The sequence below is a fragment of the Rhinolophus hipposideros genome, assembly GCF_964194185.1.
Source record: "Rhinolophus hipposideros genome assembly, chromosome: 8".
In the NCBI taxonomy this organism is placed as follows: Eukaryota; Metazoa; Chordata; class Mammalia; order Chiroptera; family Rhinolophidae; genus Rhinolophus; species Rhinolophus hipposideros.
The window spans coordinates 67,447,401-67,468,614 of NC_138054.1; the positions used below are offsets into that span (position 1 = coordinate 67,447,401).

The following is a 21,214-nucleotide window of genomic DNA, read 5'->3' on the forward strand; positions in this document are numbered from 1 at the left end:
AGTGACAGACGCAATGGTAAAACAATTTGTGGTATATTAGCATAATGGAATACCACTCAGCATGCTCAATAGAATGAACTACTGATATACTCAACAACATAGATGGATTGCAAAAACAGCATGCCGAATGAAATGCATCTATTTTAAAATAGATGCATTTTATTTTATATAAATTATACCTCAGTAATGCCTATTTTTAAAATATTATCTATAAATCGGATGCCTATGATTATGTAGGATCTACACTACCAGTGTCTTCCAAACCCTGGTCCCTTGTAAATTCCAGGACAAGGGCCATTTGAGAGGGTCACAGGTTTGATAAGAACATTGGAAACATATCTTCCTGCAGGAGGTGGAGTCTCTGAACAGGAAAGCCTTGGTGGTCATAGAGGATTATTCTGGATTATTCCTGGGATACAGATGAGACAGTGCACCTGGAAGAAATGTACTCAGGAAGCTATACTTTTATTTTAAATGCCTATCAGATACTCACCCATGCTCTTCACACAGTTCAATCCTGGAGCAGAATAACTCATCCACAGCCAGTCGTATTAAGTTCCCATGTGGAATTCCTTGGGGAGGGCTACAATTGCAAAATGCTTGTAAGAATCGTTTCAACATTTTACAGGTAAATACATTACTAGGATAACAAAATTTACAGGTCAATTCATTATTAGCAAATCAAAGTATAGCCTCTGTTACCATCTCTGTATTTCTTGTAGATAGTATGGAAACCAGTTGAACTTAATAAACGTTAATGCGTGAAGCTTTCCAAGAAACATTAAATCTTTCTGTAAACTGATCCTGAAATATGCAGTTGTTGTTACTTTAAAATTTTTTCCAGGGTCAGCCCAGTGGCTCAGGCAGTTAGAGCTCCTTGCTCCTAACTCCGAAGGCTGCCGGTTCAATTCCCACATGGGCCGGTGGGCTCTCAACCACAAGGTTGCCAGTTCGATTCCTTGAGTCCCGCAAGGGATGGTGGGCTCTGCCCCCTTCAACTAAGATTGAACATGGCACCTTGAGCTGAGCTGCCCCTGAGCTCCCAGATGGCTCAGTTGGTTGGAGCACATCCTCTCAACCACAAGATTGCTGGTTCAACTCCCCGCAAGGGATGGTGGGCTGCGCCCCCTGCAACTAGCAACGGCAACTGGACCTGGAGCTGAGCTGCGCCCTCCACAACTAAGACTGAAAGGACAACAACTTGAAGCTGAATGGCACCATCCACAACTAAGACTGAAAGGACAACAACTTGACTTGGAAAAAGTCCTGTACACACTGTTCCCCAATAAAGTCCTGTTCCCCTTCCCCAATAAAAAAATCTTAAAAAAAAAAATTTTGCAGAGGATTCAATGGAGGGGATTCTGGTTTAGGGGGAAGAAAGTAGGACACAGAATCAGGATAGCAGCCAATTAGTTACCAGACAAAATGTAAGTGGAAGCCATTGTTGGCCTCAGCTACCTGATTAGTTTTAAAAAGTTTTTTCTATACTTCAAAGGTTGTTTTTAATATAGGATTTTAAAAAATAGGCAAAATCTTTAAAATTTTATAGAGTATGATAAAAATATTAAGGCAGCATAAATATTAATATTACTATAGGGTTATTAATATTTCATTATAGTTTCAAAACATATACAAATTAAAATACTAGTAAAAAAAACAAGACAAATTTCTGAAATGCTTTTGAATCCATGATGATTTAGAGTAACAGCACTTTTTCCCCTGATGGAGACTTCAAAATCAACATCCTCATATCAGCAATGCAGGAAAATGGACAAACTGTATTCCAGAAAAAGAGATATTAATTGCTAGACTCTAAAAAGGATAAAATATCTTCAGCTTTCCGTAAGTAGTATGATATTATATTAAACTAAATATGCTACAAAGAAATGTGAATTTAGTAAGTTCGGGTATGTGATGTACATCCCCCAAAGAGAACACTCTGATTAGGATTTTTTTTCTGGACCATAGGGCCAAATACACTTTCTGACAACAATGTGTTTGGGTCTTTTTGTCCTGTTTTTTTCCCCCCACTAGTAATTATCCCTTTCCCAGCTCGTGCCCCTGGGGAGTTTTAATATTTCAAGTCTCTCACAGGGTAGGTCCCTGTATTTTTTCTCTAGCTCAGCCATCACTAGTCCTGCATCTTCCATGGTTTGGCCATAGGCCCAAGTGGTGTGAGGGGACAATTACAAAGGGAGATGCCATTCAAGACTGGCCAACCAACCAGGCACAGAGGAGCGGTATAGGAGGAAAAGGAACTTGCTAAAGATCCCAACAGCCTCTGAAATTGTGAGGCATTGTGGATTGACATGTAACATTAACAACTGTAATTAGCAATTCGGATAGTTGTAAGAACAAGTTGTAAAGAAGTTGCAGAAGAAGTCTGGGAGGCAGCTCCTTTAGAAATAAAGTGTAACATTGGTCATTGACCCATTAGCTAATGTTTGCTGGGCTGGTGGGTTGAGAAGTCTACAGTCTTGATTCACGTGTCTGTACTTGTCTCAAAGCTCCTGAGATCGGTGAAGAACGTCCACTGAGGTCCAGGAAGATCTGTAAACTATAGGCTGGCTATAAAAGTCTTCACCTCCATGAACTAAAAGATAGCTTGTAGGTTTGATAAAATGATTTCACTTCCTAGGTCTTGGGTATAGCAATAGCCCAGAGGGAGCTTGCCTTATGAATATATATAATGAACAGTTTCTCATCCCAACAAGAACACTTGTATGTGAGTGACGGAAGATTCGACTGAAGTACGCTTTAACTCCGTGCTCCCAGAGCAGGGCATCTATTCCAGAAAACTCTCACATGGTATCAGAAGTGGGCATGTATAAGGAGGGTCTTTACAGAATTGTCCACCATGATAGAGAGTTAGAGGAAATCTAGGTGTCAGTCTGTCACTGGGGAAATGGATGAGTATTATATGGAGGAGACACTTGGCAGGATACGTGAGAAGTTAGAAGCACGGATGACATACACACACATAGACAGATCTTAAAAATAGAGTGCTGGGTGAAAAGTAGTGAGCAGAATTGTCTAGTGCAGAATATATATGAAAATTAAAAATACAGCTCACAAAATAACGTTAACATATTTTGCAAGAATGCATGCACACATGTGTCAAAATATTTTGAGACAATTTTCATGAGGGAAGTAGAAGTCAGAAATGGGCATAGAAGTCAATCACAAAACAAGAGAGGGGTCTTGCACAGGCATATAATAAAGCATGTTATGATCTGAGGCGAAATAGTAACTCAGTCCTCTTCTCCTGAGGTTAAAAAAAAAGGGCGCCCCATACCAAAATAAACATATCCTACAGCCAAATGGACCTCAACTGACCATCACGATACAGAAGCAAACCGAGAGATCCAAAGCAAGTTCACGGCTTGTATGAAAGGGCTGGGAAAACAGGACGTCTCCGAAGCATTCCAGTCACACCACCATCACATCACCTCCTACTTTCAGACTGATACCTGCACGGGTTCATGGTGACGGGAATGCTGGTGCAGGAAGGTGTGTCTAGATGCGCACCTGTGCCCATGACTTCAGTGCTGCGATGAATAGGGATAATCAGGATGCAGAGCCCACTTGCAGTTTGCCCTAAGCTTTGCTCCCTGTGGAGTTTCTTATGTAAAAGTAAGAAGATCTCCATTTATATTTGATATAGGAGTGGAAATGAAGGCATACACTAAACTCAGGCAGCAAGATAACCAAGACATGGGGGTGGTGAGAACCCCATCTTGGGAAAGAGGCCCTTACCTGAAGGCAGTGCCCCTCCAGGTCATATTCCTGCTGGTCATCATCCAGTGTCCCCATGTCCACCGGGTCACCAGGATGCTGGGTACCGCATCCTCAGGAGTTCTGGGAGGGGCCAGGTGCCCCACTGGTAGGGACACGAGGCCCCCACAACGGAGAGTGGGAATCATCAGGCCTGTGAGGGCTGGTTGTGGCAGATGTGCTAACAGGAGCCGGGGAGGCCTATTTGGGCCCAAGGCCCCTGCCGGTGGAGGGTAAAGCAGGGTGAGGAGAAGGGTCAGGCGTGTGGGAGAAGAGGGGAGCAAGTCGGAAGGGGCGGCGAATGGAAGGGAGAGGGAGAGGGAGAGGGCGGGTGGTAGGAGGAGCAGGAGGACAGGCAAGGGTGGAGGTGACCCAGGCAGGGAGGTGGGAAGGAATGAAACTGGTAAGAGGGGGGAGGTGGTCTGGGCATGAGGTTGGCAGAGGACCAGGTTGGTCTGAGTAACTGGTGACTGAGGCTGGCACAGGGCACAGAGACAGAGAAGTTATAGGGACAAGAGGCAGGACAGGAGGAAGGGAAGGAGCTGGAGCCTGAGCCGGGGCTTGGGGAGAAGTACGATGAAGAGGAGCCTGAGCAGGAATGAGACAGGGCAGCTTCTGCTGCATGGCTCTCAGTTGAGAAATGAGGGTCTGTGTGATAGATTCAGTGTTCTGCATTCTTTCTTTGCTTGATTCCATTATGACTCAAATTCCATTACAGGGAGTCCAAGATTCTCTTTTGACTTGGAAGATACCTTGGAGATCCTGAAAGACTGCTTTCTCCAACTTATAAATTGATATTCAGGGGGTTAAAGTAAAGGCAGGCAGTGTCGTGTGGCCTTTCCCCAGCAACAATCGGCTACTTGAGTACAGGACCAGAAAAGTCAGTTAGGGTTGGGGGTTTTGTAGGTTAGTATGATAGGTGGAGAGGGGGGAGAGGGTTAAAGCTGTTTACATAGATCTCTAATGATGAGTCATGGAGTCTATGTTGGGAAAAGGTGGAGATTGGAAACACGTGGATGGAAATGTAGTGGAAAATGGTGGGTGTCATGTCCTGGTAATGCAGGAAAGAAGCATTTTTCAGAAGAAGGAACTAAGAGGTTGGATTCCAAGCCTGCTGCCTCTGTACGTGCTCCAAGTCACAGAACTCAGAAAGACGTTAATTGATCACAGAACAAACTCTCTAGAAGACTAGATTCCATTAGGACCATCCCTGCAGGTGAGCCCACAGAAAGAAAACACAGGTTGTGCTTTACAAGAGTTACAAAGAAACCTGCCCCTAGTCTTCTTGCATCTTACTGAAGTTAAAGAGAAACTTACCATTGTTCTTTCCTCCTTTCCCCCCATACCAGTAAATTTTCCATGGAAGCAGAAAACACATATAAACCCTCACCCGGGGATGGAGGAATCTCTCTTCCGCTAGTGATTAGACACCTTCAGTCTATGGGGTGGCCTTTGTTTTCTTACTTACTCTGTGCTAAGTAAACTTACTTTTTCTTTAAACACATTCGAATTCTTTCCTGTGTGAAACTAAGAATCCTCTTTTCCTGTAATACTGGGAGGCCCCAATGAGGTTGCAGAATTATTGGAGTGTGGGTACCAGAGAAGCCAAATGGGAAAGACAGGAGGTGGTGGTCAGTGATGTTAAGTAACGTGTGAAGTCATACAGCTACCACGAGGGGAAGCCTGACAGGAGTTAGACTGGTAGTCCAGAAATCATGTTCATTGTTCCTGTGCTATTCAAAACCCTTGGAAGAAATCGAACGTCTCCATCTTCATAACATTCTCTCCTAGAAACTATGGAGTCAGGTTGAATGAATATTATATTTTCTACTACCAATTTTCCCCTTGTTTTCTATCATTTGTCTAGGGAAATAGCTCTGAGATTCTCGCATACTCTCCCTTCCCAATGTACACTGCTGAGTTAGGTCTCCATCCCTCCGTGACTGAAATACTAAATGTCTTAATAGCATTTACTGCTGCCACATACTTTCTAAATAATCTTAATGTCTGCCCAAATTTCTGCTTGAAACATCCACTTTTTTTTATTCCATACCTGGTATAAAACCTTGAGTGTTTATTCACTGCATTAAGTCCTGGACCTCTACCTAATTTTCTAGGCCACCCATACTTTATCCTGCTATGAATGAGTGCCTTCCATGAAATCTGAGTTCCAATTATTTATAGAAGATGCTCTAAATGATCTCATTGATGTCCTCCAAAATAACAATTAATATTGAAATTCCAGAATGTTCTAAGTGACATATAGAGCTGGTGCTGGCTAACCTTGGCTAACTTACACAGAAGCCAAGGACCGTGTTTCCAGTCCACACAGAGGGTCACGTGGAGGAGGAACGAGCAGGCCAGCCTTTACACATCAGATTACACATTCTTGCATACTCTTTACACATCAGATTGCCTGGCACAGGGCTGGCACTTGATGAATGCTTTTCAAGTGAATGTTGAATGAATGGCTGAAGGCAGGAACATTTACTAAATGTATCCATCCAATTAGACTGTCAAGGACAATTCATGGTTAAATTGAAGTCAATTTTAAGCAGTAAGTGAAGTTCTGGAAATTTTAAGAGCAAGTGAGTAAAGTGGCTCCAAGGACCTTATGGCTGGAAGGTTAACAATATCTGGCATGAAATGAGTATCAGGTTATACAAATTCATTTGGAGGATTGCAATTCATTTAACTAGAACAATAGGACTAAATTAAGCAAATATTGGCTGTGTCCCAAGTGTAGAGAGGTGCTAAAAATTAGATTCAGAACTGATGGAGAGGGAGATGGGAGGGCTGGGAGAGAGGGCCAGCTCGCTGGTACTACCCAGGCTGCCTTCTGGGTACTATTTTCTTCTACTTAGACCATTTTAAAAAAGAACTTATTCACTGAGAGTCTTTGAAATAAGCCACAGTCATCCTTGATGTTTGAGAGAAAGAATTACAATCAAAATTCTGGATGGTACTAACCAATGTCACCCCCATACATTTAACAAAATTTTTTAAAAAGTTCTGGATGGTGAAGGGACGAAACACAAGAAACTCAACAAGGATCACCAGAAGCTACACCCTTAGGGATGGTTTTGAAGCAGGACAGCCCTGGTCTGAGAGATGTTACTCATTTCCAATTCTGGAGATCAGTATGCAGACAAAGGGCAGATGAGAAATAGATCAAAAGTAAAGATGACAATTTTAGTCACTTGAGGGTAACAGTTCCAAGATTTGGGAAATAGCAACAGTGGGAGAGGAGAGAAGTAAGTCCGTCAGTGAAACCTGACAGCCATTCCAGGGCTTAGGTATTAATCTGACAAGGTTTAACACAAACCAAGATTTCAAAAATAACTATTTAAGAGGAAATTTTAAGTTAGGGAAAAGGCTTGATAAACAAATTGCTTGAGCTGCTTATGGATGAATCTGAATGAATGAGAATGCTTTGTTGTTCCAGATGTCCCAGGTTAGCTGGGAGAATCAGAGGAGGATAACGGAAATGCTATGTCCTTATGCTCTATAACCTACCCATGGGGTCTGATCAAATTAGTTGTGTAATGGTAGAATACTAAAATAAAGGCTTATTTATTGGGGTACAATAGCCCCTCCAAAATAGTGACTCCTCTATCCCCACCGCCACATTTCCCACCTTCAGTCTCAGACAAATGTGCTGGCAAAGCCCTTTGTGACCATGGCTTGTCTCCAGAAGGGACCTCACCCTTAGTTGTTTGCTGGTTTCAGGGAAGCCAAGCTGTCTTAAAGTGTCACCAAAGAAAGATGGACACCACAGTGGCCCTGCCCTTGACAACTGCTCAGTCTTTTTGGTCTCTTCGCCCGTCCTCAGCCTGTTTTCACAAGCAGACCCCTGATCTTTATTGATCTCTATTGAATATCTTTGAAAAACTATCTTAAGATTTCCATAGAGAAGCTGGGAGTGGGTGCTCAGATTCTATTGGTTCACTCATTTCTATGATACCATGTCAAAAAATAAAAAGTGTGCTTATTTACACAGAACAAACAGCTTCTTACTTATAGAGCAAAATGTTCCAGTACCAGAAACATTTTTCAGTGAGGAATTGCTGACAATCCACAATTATTTTTATACTCTTTAAAGAAGACTTGTGGAACATACTCATCAGCCCTAAGGCCGGGCAATCAGAGGTTGCTTTAACAACTCCACTTGTCATTGCATGACCGTATTCCTAAGTAGAATCCCTCTTCTTCTCTGGTTCCTTAACTTCCCTTAACTGCTATACCAGGGAACTCTGTAAGCATTAGTACCTTAACAGGGTGCTCCGGGTCCCATGGTAATTGCCATGACAAAGATTCTGAATTAGCCAGCCTCTGGGAAGCCCAGGGTCTATTTTAAAAAGGTGTGTAAAGCAGCAATTCCTAAACCTGGAACTTAAATGCTTAGTCAGGACTTCTCACAGAAATGCTAAATCACACTTCCTGGGGTGGAACCAGAGATAACTATATTTTTAACAAGCTGTAGAGTTGATTCTGACGTCCAGCCACGTTTTGGAACCACAGATACAGATTCAGATCAGGGCATAAATTGCATGTTTTTGCCATTCCGTGTGACCATTTGCGATAAATAAGCTGATGCTAGAGGTGGCAAAAATTATTTCAGTGACAGATTGAATTTATGCTGATATTTCTGATTTAATCATTGTCGCATTAAGGATAATTTAACTAACTATAATCCTACTGTAATATAGGAATTTCTTAATATGTTTTTATTTTTCATATATAACAGATTCATACCAGACGTTCTTTGCCAATTTGTATATTCTCATGCAAAAGCACATTTAATGCTTGTTTGAAGCTCTGGATATAACATCATTTAAAAGCCCGGTTGTGGCTATTTGTCCCCATTAGTTTTCATTTGTGACCATCATCCATCTCATCCTGGGTGACGTCAGACAGCATTTGTTAATATTTCCTTGGGCCAACTGATGTGCATTTTCAAGTCTCCTGAATTTTACTTCCTACTTTAATCAATTTATTGGTAAAAATATCTTTATTCAGTGGACTCAGCACACTATCAAAAGCGCCACCTAAGATTTTGCTTCTTTTTCTTAACGTTATATAACATTCCATAGAGCAGTAATTCAGCAACTTGAGTATTACACAGTAATCACCTACAAGGGGAGGAGTAGCTTTTACAAATGCAAGTCCTTGGTCCCTGCACTTACAGACATAGCATGAGGCCCAGGAATCTGCATTATTGCAAGTCTCCGGCCCCCCCCCAATAATTATGTACACAGACATTTTTGTACAGTGAATACTAAAGTATTATTTACATTCTAGTACTCACCTTGAGTAATTCTGGTATAGGTGGTTTGCAAACCACACGTTGAGAAACAAAAATATGTATGTAAGAGACGTTAGACACAGTCACACATCTCAAGACAAGGTCTAACACAGAGCATGGAACACCACTGCCCAGGAAAAGTAGCGCTGTGGGCCTACGTCCACAATCACTTATATTCTTGGCAGAATCCTGTACCACTGGAGTCATGGTCTGAACCCAAAACTTTATGAAGTTTTTTAGTCTCATAATGGGTTCAGGATGTCCCACAGTGATCATTCCTTTCAACTCCTTTTATTGTTTCTTCACAAACAGAACCTTAAGGTAGTTCCTACATCCTGTAACATTAAAACACTTGACAAATAATATTTTCACTTAAATTTCATTTAGACTATTTGTATGTTTTATTTCTTATGTGTAATTTTGTTATGGGTTTTAAGGTTCTGTGTAACCTTTTTCTCCCACAGTTAATTGTCACATTTATAGTATCTCTTCTGCATGTCTGTAACTTGCAGTTTTGACATCCTTATTATTAAATTGATTGTAGAAGATTTCTCTTCTAACTGACGTTCATATCACACTCAATAGCAATTTTCCCTTGTGTGGATTCTTTGATGAATGTGAAGTTTTGAAGCCTAAGAGGAACCCTTACTACACTATTCTCATTTATAGGGTCTCTATCCCTTGTGGACTCTCTCATGAATGCCTTTTCGCACTGAGAAAACTCCTTTCCTCACTTGTCACATTGATATGCCTTCTCTCCTGAATAGAGGATATAATGGAGAAGAGTGGAGTGCCCAGTGAAGTCCTTACTATGCTTTGTCTCCTGTGGGGATTCTGATGAACTCAAAGATCTACAGCTCTACAATAACTCTTATCACCTTTTCCTCATTTATAGGGATTCTCTTCCGCATGGATCCTTTCATGATTGCAAATATTTTTGTACTGGCTGATACCCATAACCCACTCATCACATTTCCAAGGCCCTTCTACTGTGTGAACTCCAAGCTGAATTCTGCTGAAGCTCTTAAGACATCCTTCACATATACAATGTTTTGCCTGTGTGGATTGTCTGATGAACTCAGAGATCTATAATCGGGCTGAAGCCGTTACCACACTCACACATGTGAGACACAGTGATATATTGATGATGACTTAGAATGGGTAGAAAAGATATATTTGTATATTGTCTAGTCAATGCACATGAAGATTCTTCATCGTCTTCAGGCACCATCTCTTCCTCTTCAGATTCAGAGACCATCTCTTTGTGCTTTTCACTGTCACATGCACTGTTCCTGGAAAATCTGTACTCACACCCTCTCCTTAGCTCCTAACCCTGGCAACAACTGATCAGTTCTCTGTTTATATATTTTTGCCTTTTCCAGGTGTCATATAACTGGAATCAAACAGTGTGTAACCTTTGGAGACTGAGCACAACGCGTTTGAGATTCATTGCTTTGAGATACATGTTGTTGCGTGTATTAATTGTTCATTTCCTTTTATTGCTGGGTGGTATTCCATTTGGTGGCTACCACAATTTGTCCATTTACCCACTGAAGGACATTTGGGTTGGTCCAGATTTGGGTGATTATGAATAATGCTGCTATGAGTATTTGTGTACACGTTTTTACATGGATATAAGTTTTCATTTTTCTAGGATAAATATCTAGAAGTGGGATTGCTGGGTCAAATGGTGTATGTTCAACTCTTTACAAAACTGCCAGAGTGCCTGTAAGATTTTGCATTCCCACCAGCAATATATTTGCGTTCCTGTTGCTTTGCACCCTTGCTAGCACTTGGTATCATCAGCATTTAAAAATTTTAGATCATCTAACAAGGGTATGTGGTAGGAAGCTTCTAACATGGTATTCATGCCACCCGGTAATCACACCCTTGGATAATCCTCTTGAATTTGGGCTGGTCAAATAACTTGCTTCTAACAAACAGAGTAAGAGATACTAACAATATTAATTTCCCTTTCGTTTTCTTAAACCAAAATGATTATGGCAACAATGATGGGTTGTTATTTCTGTGACCAGATTACAAAAGACTATGACTTCTGTTTAGCTGGTCTTCTCTTTCTGGATCTTCTTACTAGCTTGCAGTGATGGAGGGAACCACCTGACAAGGGACTGAGCATCTCCAGCAAACAGCAAGTAAGGAACTGAGACCCATAGTCCGGTAGCCCTCAAGTAACTGAATCCCGCCAAATGGATCTTCCCTAGTCGAGCCTGCATTTGAGACTTCCACTCCAGCCAACACCTTTTTTATTCTGTTTCATTATTCTATGAGTATGTTATCCTTTTGCCCATATTATGCTGTCTTGAATACTGGAGATTTATAGTATATTGTAAAATCAGGTATAAGTCCTCCAACTTTGTTCTTTCTCAAAATTGTCTTGGCTAGTCTAGTTCCTTTACCTTTATATATAATTTTTTGTTTAGGATTCCATTAAAATCTATAGATCAATTTGGGCAGAGCTGACATCTTAACTCTATTGAGTCTTCCAATCCATAAACATGGTATGTCTCTTAATTTCTTTCACTCTTTTTTCATCTCTTTCATTAGCACTTGTAGTTTTTAACAAATAGAACCTGCATGTATTTTGTTATATTTATACTTAAGTACTTCTCTTTTAGAGCTATTACAAATGGTACTGTTTGTTAAATTTTGGCTTCCAAATGTTCATTGCTAATGTATAAAAATACAGATTTTGTATATTGTTCTTGTATCCTGTAATCTTGCTAAACTTTTTAGTTCTAGGAGTTTAATCAATTTTTTAATAATTTCCTTGGGATTTTCTACATAAACAATCCCCTATGAATACTTTTACATCTTCCCTTTCAACCAGAATGCCCTTTTCTCTAGCCTTATTGCAGTTGCTGAGTCTCCCAGAGAAGTATTCAATAGTAGTGACAGCAGACATTCTTGTCTTAGTTTCCAATTTTAAGAGGAAAGCATTCCATCTTTCACCATTAATATAGTAGCTATAGTTTTTTTGTCAATAATCTTACCAGACTGAAGAAGTTCCCTTCTATTCCTAGTTTGCTGAAATTTTATTCTGAATGTATATTAAATTTTGTCAAATGCTTTTTCTGTACCTATCAATATGATCATGTGATTTTTCTTGTTAAATATGTTAATGTGGAGAATTATCTTGATTTTCAAATGCTGAACCTGCCTTGTATTCCTGGAATAAACACCACTTGGTTGTTATCTTTTTACATATTGCTGAATTTGATTTGCTAATGTTTTGTTGAGAAATTTTTGCATTTAAGTTCAGAGGGGATATTGGTCTGTAGTTTTCCTGTACTCTTTATTTAGTTTTGATATGAGGGTACTGTTGGCTTAATAAAATGAGCTGTAAGAATTGCCTCTTTGCCTTCTGGAAGAGATTGTAAAGAATTGCTATTTTTTTCTTAAGTATTTGATATAATTCACCAGTGAAATTATCTGGACTGAGTTTTCTTTTTTGGAAGTCATGAATTAGATTTTTTTTAATAGGTACAGGAACATGCACTTTATTTTTTCTCGCATAAGTTTGGTAATTTGTGTCTTCCAAGAAATTGTTCCATTTCATTTAAGTTGTTTCATATATGTGCAGAGTTCTTCATAGTATTTCCTTATTATACTTCTAATGTGTATTTCTGTTTTTTTCTTTATCTTCTGATGATATGGGTGTATTTTGCTCTTCTTTTTCTAGGTTATTTAAGGTGAATTACCCCATTTTAGAAGGGGTAATAATCATAATACCAATTTTTAATTAAAATAGTACCAAAAAAAGAAAATAAAACATAGATGCAAAAATTACACATATTTTATTAAAAATAATTAATACAATAGGGAAACCAATATTATAATATCAATAAATGCTAAAAAGCCATTCATCTCATTAGACATTATTTTTAAAATAGGTAGTATGTTCAAATCAAAACTATATTTAAAAATACAAAAAGCAGTAAGTAAAAAGTACAGAAAAGACTCTCTCCCATCCCTGCTCCTCCAGACCATTTTATTAGTCCTTTGTTTATTCTTCCAGTGTGATATTATACAAATATAAGCAAATATGGATATGTAGTCTCATTCTTCTTCTTATATAAAATGCATTATATATTTTTTAAATATATATTAAATTTTGATGCTTTTCTATACATATAAGTGCAACTTGTATTATCTCTGAACAGTCTCTTCAGATTTTTTGTGTTTTCCTTCTTGATATCTAAGAACTCTGGATAAATAGGGAGATGGATCCCTTTGTGATATGGATTGCAAATATTTTCACCAGTTTTTAATCTTTTAGCCAGTTTGTATTCTTCCTCAGAGAACTGATAAGAGAGTCTTCCTCTTTCCTAAAGCTCTACCTCAGGGCCTCTCTTTTCCATTCAATATTCATTCATTCATTCAGAGGGATTCAACAGAATGTGGATGAAGGCAGTGACTGGAAAAAAATAAAACTATTTCATGACCTTATATACCCCACTGAGTTGACACTCCATAATAAACCAGTTATACTTACTTATGCGTCATAATATTTTGATATTTTACAACAGACATACATCATTTTGTAATTAGGAGAATCAATATTATTGTCAATAGGGGTTGGGAAGCATTAGAGACTGCTGACAAAATCCTGAAAAGCATAAAATAGAAAATAAAAATATCCATTGACACTATTAATATATTAGTGTATTTCTTTCCAGTTTTTTTGTCTATGTATGTGTCTTTACATCTGCTATATCATGCAAATTTTCCTGTCATTAAAAATGATCCAAAAACATCATTTTTCTTGCTGAAGAATACTGCATTATATAGATATATTAGGACTTAGAAAACATTTCTGTTATTACAAAGTATCCTTTTCTTCTTTTTAAAAGTTGTAGAAATGACATGGTAATGTATACATTTTATACATATTTCATCTGATTATTTCCTTAACATAGATTCTTAGATGCTAAATTTCTGAGTCAAATGGCATTGACATTTTAAAGGCTTTTGATATATATTGCCAAATTGTTTTTGGAAAGGATGCTGCCAAGTATTCAGGGGAAATTTAATTCAGTGAAATGCATTTATTACAAAACAAGCACGGCTGAAAATAAATAAGCTCTAACCATGTAACTCAAGAAGCTAGAAAAAATATAAATCTAAAAGAAGTAGGATATATTAAAGAATAAAAACTAATAAAACAGAAATTACCATGCAGAAATTGAGTGTGCCCTGATTAGGAAAAATATAAGTAAACCTACACCCAGATACATTTAGTAAAATGGCAGAATACTTGTTAGCTTTTCAGAATTTTGCAAAACCTCTTTAAAGATAAAGAAGTCATCTTAAAAACAACCAAAAACAAAAGACAGACTGTCTGAAAGGGAATAATAAGTAGACTAGTAACAGACTTTTCAATAGCAGCACTAGTGGCTAAGGAACTGCTGAGTAAAACTAAATGTTAGATTGCTATACCCAGCTATAATACAAGAGGGGAAAAATAAAGAAATAAAGAATTTACTACTCTCAGACACACTTGCTGAAAAACTGAGGGATTCTTTTATTTTATTTATATAAGAAACATTTATATAAGGCTTCGTATGTAGCAGGCACTATGTTAGTCATTCTATAAATATTCATTTGACCCTAATAACAACCCCATAAGGTAAATAATAATATCATCCCTATTTTACAGATGGAGAAATTGAAGCACAAAGCAATCAAGTAATCTGCTCAAGGTCATGTAGCTAAAGATCAGCAGATCCGAATATCAAACCCACGGAGTCTGCCTGCAGAATTGGTGCATTCAACCACATCACAAGCTGCCCCTGCTCTGGAAGGCTGAAATGTACTCAGCAGGAAGGAGGAAATGTAAGAACCTGTGGTAAAAAAAAACTGGCAGATGTGCAGGTTAATCTAAACTTTCATTGGTTATTTATAATAATAGTGACAAATTTTGGGGTGTGTTAAAAACACAATGAAAATAAAACCATGTACAACATGTAACATGGGAGAAGGACAAGAAGAGTTCAAGTGTTCTATATTGTTAAGGAATGACATAATACAAATTTTGTTAAGTTATGTATGTTAATATAAAACAAAAAGATATAAAAATTTAACTACTAATCTTGTAGAGAAAAAGAGAGAAAACATCATCCAATGGAAGGAATGAAAGGAGAGAAAAAAGAAAGAGACAAAACCCCCAAAATTCTGAATCCAACAGATTTTTTTCAAGGATTTTAACAAGCTGATACTATAATTATATGAAAGAATAAAGGCCTTTAACTAGCCAAGACAATTTCTATAAAGCTATAATAGTAAAAAGTGTGTTACTGGCACAGGGATATACAAATAATCTATTAAAAAGAATATCTATCTGAGATAGTTTAGAACATGACACAAGTTAAAATCCATCCAGTTAGTTCTAAAACAGCATTAAAAATCTGAAAAATGTAATGTTTGGTGAATAAAGCACATTGCAAAAAGATAATATATATCTACATAAAAAATTAAAATACCATGGACATACAGATCATAAAAAGACAAAAACATACGCAGGAGTAATACACAGTAACTTAGGCATAATGGTTACCTCTGAGCAGAGTTGAGAGAAAAGATAGAGCATGAGGCTTTAGTTGTATTTGTTGCGGTTTTTTCCTTAACAAAAAAAAAAACTGAAGCTAGTATGGCAAAAATGTTAACATCTACTTAATCTCAGAGGAGAGAAAATAATTGTTATACTTTTTAAGCTTTTCTTCGTCTCAAATATTTTATACTTAAAAGGGGATGCTTTGAGAAAGAAAGAAAAAGGGGATGCTTTGAGAAAGAAAAAAAAAGGGGGTGCTTTGAGAAAGAAAAAAAGAAAGAAAAAAATAAAAGGAAAAACAAAGAGGAAGAAGGAAAAGACACTAATATAAAACCTCAGAGTTCAAAATCTTCATCCAATGATATTTGACCGCCTCCCGTCAGTTGCCATGACAGTCCCCAGGGACATAAACCCCCTTTCCCAACTTGGAACGGTGGTGCCTGGACTGCTCAAATGGCGGTCCTCCTAAAGAGTCCTAAGCCTCTCTAATCATGGATATCCTTTCCTCCAAAAAGACTGCTTAGGGGGACATGGCAGAACACATTGCTAGGAGAAGGATTCCGTTGAAATGTTGACAAACTCTCCTTTCCCGACCTCTTCTTCACTGCTACTGCCCCAGGTCTTCCCTCTTCATTGCCAGGCCCCCAGGCTTTGTCTCCCAATTATGCCTCCCAAAGGAAGGCTATTATAGCCTTCGCGTAAGATCCTTCTTTCCATTGGAGGGATAATGGTCTCACCTGACTTGGACCAGGTGGAGAAATGATGGGGCATGGAATTGCCTTCCAAGGCCCCTCCCAGCATTTGAGACCTCTGGTCTCAACTGGCCCTGATGCCAGTGAGGTCCACCTACCTGCCACAGACCACGCTCTGGTCAGCACAGACTTCCAGGGAGAGTCCTGGAAGGGGTCAATACACTTGCTAGAGACTTTGGAGAAGCCCGTGAGATTTCTATCCCCACCATCCCACAACCTAGTGCTGTTCTTTTCTTTTTCTTCCTTCTAACCATTCCCTACCCTCTCAGATTTCCTTTCCTCTCCTTGAACTCGCTTCCATAACCCTGACCCAGTCCCTTTCTTAAGCTACGTCTTCTATAGACATCTACCCTGCAGATGCTTTACCAGGATGAAAGGCATCCAGCAGCCTGGTGACGTGACGGACAGGGAGACACTCATTCAGGGCTGGGAGACTCTCACCCTAGAAGGGCACTTTGCCAGGTGTCCTTCCCAGGTGAGTCACGGGACCTTGGTAACTCACTGGTTATGTCTAATATGTGCCTCTGTGAGATGAAATATAAAAGAATAGCTATGGGTACCAGATTCTGGTGGAGTCAACCTTACCCACGTCGAGACAGTCAGTGCAGAGCTTCACACATATCTCATATCTCATTCACAGGATTTTTCCCCCAAATAATAAATAGACATGTTTTACCCTATGAGTTTTTACTAACGTATTTGTACAATTGACAGTTTTGGAGTGTAGATTCTTATGTTGAAGATAAGAACATAGATACTGCACTGACTTAATAACTTGAATATTTCTCTCTGATTAAGTCCATTAGCATATTCACCAGGCCAACAGAATTTCTCTCCTGCAGGGATGACTCATGATGAAACCCGTGATCTGACTGAAATCTTTACCACACAACATATTTTTAAAAAAGGTTTCAATGTGTGGACCTTGAAGCCCTTACCACATGTATCACACGAATAGGGGTTCTCTTCCACATGGATTTTCATTCAACAAGTATTTACTGAGTGACTACTTGTGCCAGGCACTGCGCTAGGAGCTGGGGACACGATGGCGAGCAAAGCACCCAGAGGTGCACTCTCATTATGCTCACCGTCTTGTGAGAGAAATAGACTGTCTGCTAAAGGCGGAGAGCTACACTCCAGCAGAAGCTCTTACCACAGTCTTCACACTGGAAGGGGTTTCTTCTATGTGGAATCTGACGGGTGTGATAATTTGAGCTCACATATCACATGTACAGGGTTTCTACCATGTGGACTTTCTAATGAACAGGAAGCTTCGCGTTGTAACTGAAGCCCTTACCGCAGGTATCACGTTTACAGTTTTTCTCCTGCATCAACTCTGCTAGAGAAGATCTGTGTTCCAAATGAAACCTTCACCACACTCAGCACATCTGTCACATTTCTCTCCTGTGTAGGCTTGTTGATGGACTCCAGCTCAGTGCCCTTTCCAGAGCCCTTACTACATTTATCACATATAAAAGGTTTTTCTTCTATGTGAATTCTTTGAAAACTTCAGGATATATGCTCTGACTGAAGAAGTCCTTTTCACACATCATTTTTGTGGAGTTTCTCCCCAGTTTCATGCCCTGGAGGACATGAAGATTAGCGCTGTAGTCGAAGTCTTTACCACACTCCTCACACTTACTGGTTTCTCTCCTGTGTGGACTTTCTGATGAGCATAAATGTTTGCGTCTTAAGAGTCCCACATTTAAACAGTTTCCCTTGTGTAGGCTCTCTGATGCACTTGGGGATCTTTGTTCCGACTGAATCCCTTACCACACTTAGCACATTTGTAGTTTCTCTCCAGTGTGGACTCTCTGATGGATGCGGAGATTGGAGCTCTGATGGAAGCCCTTGCCACACTGCTCACACTTAAAAGGTTTCTCTCCTGTGTGGACCCTCTTATGAACGCGAAGATTTGGGTGATAACCGAAGCCTTTACCACATGTGTCACATACGAAAGGTTTCTCTCCAGTGTGGACTCTCTGATGAATACGAAGATTGGAGCTCTGATTGAAGACCTTGCCACACTCCTCACACTTAAAAGGTTTCTCTCCTGTGTGGACCCTCTGATGAACGCGAAGATTTGTGTTATAACTGAAGCCTTTGCCACATGTGTCACATATGAAAGGTTTCTCTCCAGTGTGAATTCTCTGATGATAGCGGAGATCTGTGCTCCGACTAAAGCTCTTGCCACACTCAGCACAGTCATAAAGTTTCTTTCCTGTGTAGAAAGGGGATGCTTTGAGAATGAGAAAATGTTTACAATGATGAAGGATATGATCGTCAAATTAAGAAATCTTAATGGAGGGCCAAGCAATAGAGTATCAGACTGGAGAATGTGGGAAACTATGTTAGTCGATCAAAAGACCAACTTAAAGAGTTCTATCAGGACTCAGAAAAAAAGACTTTACAAAGTGAAATTGTGAAAAAAATGTTAAGTCATGAAGGATACATCTAGAAGGTCTTATATACATATAAGAGATTCAGAAGGAGAGAACAAATAGAAGAAGTAATGAAAATGTATTTAATCTGAAAGAGAATTTGATTCTTTAGATTGGAAGTATTCCCCTAGTACCACGTAGGAGTGCCGAAAAAAATAAAAAAAGACAAACTAACATATACATATATCTGGATGAAATTTCTAAATTTCAAGGATCAAGAAAACATCTTATAAGCATACAAAATAAAAACCAAAACAAGTTACTCCCTCAAAAAAAGAGTAATATTGGCAGAAAACGATTGTATAATGTCTCCAGAGTCCTGAGGGGAAAAGACGATAGTCAAGAATCCTAAACCTGAACTGATGATTCCCCTAGAAGGGCAAAACGAAGATACCAAAAGAAAAAAAACCGCAAAGATGACCACAATTAGTCAAAATAAAAACTCATAAAAAGGGACAACATGAAACATAAAAAATAGAAATGAATAATGTTCCTTCTTTCCCTCAACAAAAATTTCATCAAATATCAAAAGAAAACTTCCCTGAGCTGAAGGATTCAGAGACGAACAGGCTCAATGACTGGCAAACATGATTACTGAAGAAAAGAAAAAGAAAAGAAAAAACCCATATCTAAGCACATCCTAGCAAAATTTCAAAATTCCAAGGAGAAACAGAAAATTCTAAATGTTCAGAAGGGAGGGAAAAGAAAAACAGTTAAAATGAAATAAAATAAAATGACTAAATGAATTAGATTGAAATCAGCATTATCAGAAGCTTATGAACACAGATACAATTACTATTTTGAAACTAAAGGGTTCTACTCTGTCAAACTAGTATTCACAAGTGGGGAGAATATAAACACCTTTTCAAACATGCAGGGACTCGGAAAGATTGTCTGAAAATGGAAAAATAGGGGGAAAAGGAAAGAAACAAGAATTTGTTTGGAACGCCAAATAATAACAGGGGGATTAAACAGAATGCATAAAATATCAGCAATCAAACCAATATGTCAATTATCACAAATGTGAATGGCTAAAAATGTGAATAGGCTAAAGTCTTAGAGATGCCAAGATTAGGTTTAAAAAACCCAGCCATACTCAGCTGTCAAGACACAAAGATATATACTAGGTAAATTCGAACTAAAAGAGAGCAGATGAACAACATAATATCGGACAAAGCAGTGTTTGAAGCAAAATACACTAAATAGGACAAAAGGAATAATCCACTAGAATATAACAATCACAAAGAAATTGTCAAATCTAAAATTACTGTGTATATATATCTTTCTAAAACCCTCAGCAAATATGTCAACAGGAATATTAATTGCAGCATTATAACATTGCCAAACTGAAAATAGCCTAAATGTCCATCAGGAAGAGACTAGTTAAATGAATCATGCTGCTGTAGAATGGTATACAGTCCACCTTTTTAAAAAGGACAGGACTAAGAAAAAAAAAGAGTAAGGTAGATCTGGATACACTGATATGGAATAATGGCCACAATGAACCAATGACTAAAAAATAATGAGGTTACGGAATAGATAGAAAAATAGGTATCTGTGCCTCGGTTTCCTTGTCTACAAAATGGGGATGACGTTAATATCCACCAGTCTCACAGGGTTATTGTGAATAAATCAATTAATTCCAGTGAAGTACTTTGAACAATGGCTGGCCTACAGATACGTCCATCGTGGGGAACAGTGTTTAAAACCTTAAAATGTACATACACTTTTATATAACAATTCTTCTAGAACGTTGTCTTACTGAAATAATCAGACAAATGTACAATAATGTAGACTGAAGCACTGTTTCATAGCAAAATAACTAGAAAGGCATACATTCAATATGCTACAGTCTGAATGTTTCTCCCTCACAAATTCATGATGAAAACCTAATGCTCAAGGTGATGGTATTAGGAGGTGGGGGCTTTGGCAGTGATAGGTCATAAAAGCGAAGGAAGCCCTCCTGAGTGGACTTAGTACCCTTATAAAAGAGGCCCCACAGAGCTCACTAGCCACTTCACCATGTAAGGATACAAATAGAGTGTCACCCTTTAGAAGGCCCTCACCTGACCATGATGGCACCCTTATCTCAGACTTCCAGCCTCTCTCTAGTCCTGAGAGAAACAAATATCTGTTGTTTATAAACCTCCCAGTGCAGTGTGTGGTATTTTGTAAAAGTAGCCCAAATGGACTGAGACACAATAATAGTGGATTGTTTATGGCACGTTCTTCCCCCACATGTCCTCAGTGCTTGCTCCCTCACTGCCTTCAGATTCCCGACCCAGTCACCTTATCAGAGAGGCCTTCCCCATCACACTCCACCCTTCCACTGCCCCCACCTTTCCTTACCCCGCTTCAGAGCACTCATCACCTG

At 38.9% G+C, this 21,214-nt stretch overlaps 1 protein-coding gene across 6 annotated transcripts in view; it reads right to left on the reverse strand.

Annotated features, from left to right (window-relative positions):
• LOC308500821 (exonuclease V-like) overlaps nucleotides 1-21,214 on the reverse strand; it is a 64,803-nt gene that overhangs the window by 5,394 nt on the left and 38,195 nt on the right. For all 6 annotated transcript variants that reach the window (XR_013993788.1, XR_013993789.1, XR_013993790.1 and 3 more), the window contains exon 3: nucleotides 494-583. The gene's annotated coding sequence lies outside the window, so the exon portion shown is untranslated. The remainder of the gene's footprint in view (nucleotides 1-493; nucleotides 584-21,214) is intronic.